The sequence below is a fragment of the Cucurbita pepo genome, chromosome LG06 (assembly GCF_002806865.2).
Source record: "Cucurbita pepo subsp. pepo cultivar mu-cu-16 chromosome LG06, ASM280686v2, whole genome shotgun sequence".
Lineage (NCBI taxonomy): Eukaryota > Viridiplantae > Streptophyta > Magnoliopsida > Cucurbitales > Cucurbitaceae > Cucurbita > Cucurbita pepo.
This window is the reverse complement of record NC_036643.1, coordinates 3,315,627-3,315,901: the sequence shown is the minus strand read 5'-3', so window position 1 is coordinate 3,315,901 and position 275 is coordinate 3,315,627.

Genomic DNA, 275 nt, shown 5'->3' with positions numbered 1-275 from the left:
CCAAAATTGTTGGAAAGAGGGATAGTGAAAGAGATAGGAATGGATAAATTAGATGAATGCTGCAGTGCTTTATTATTGTCTACCGACTCAATACTCATAGGGTTACACAATTCCAGTATTTATAGGTAATACACTGGACCAGAAATAGTAAATGACGCAAATCTAGATAAATTCAAATCTACTAACAATCTCCTGAAATCTCCTAAAATCTTGGTAGATTGAATATTTGAATCATATCTCAACTACTTCAAATCATATCTTCATTTTGAATACTT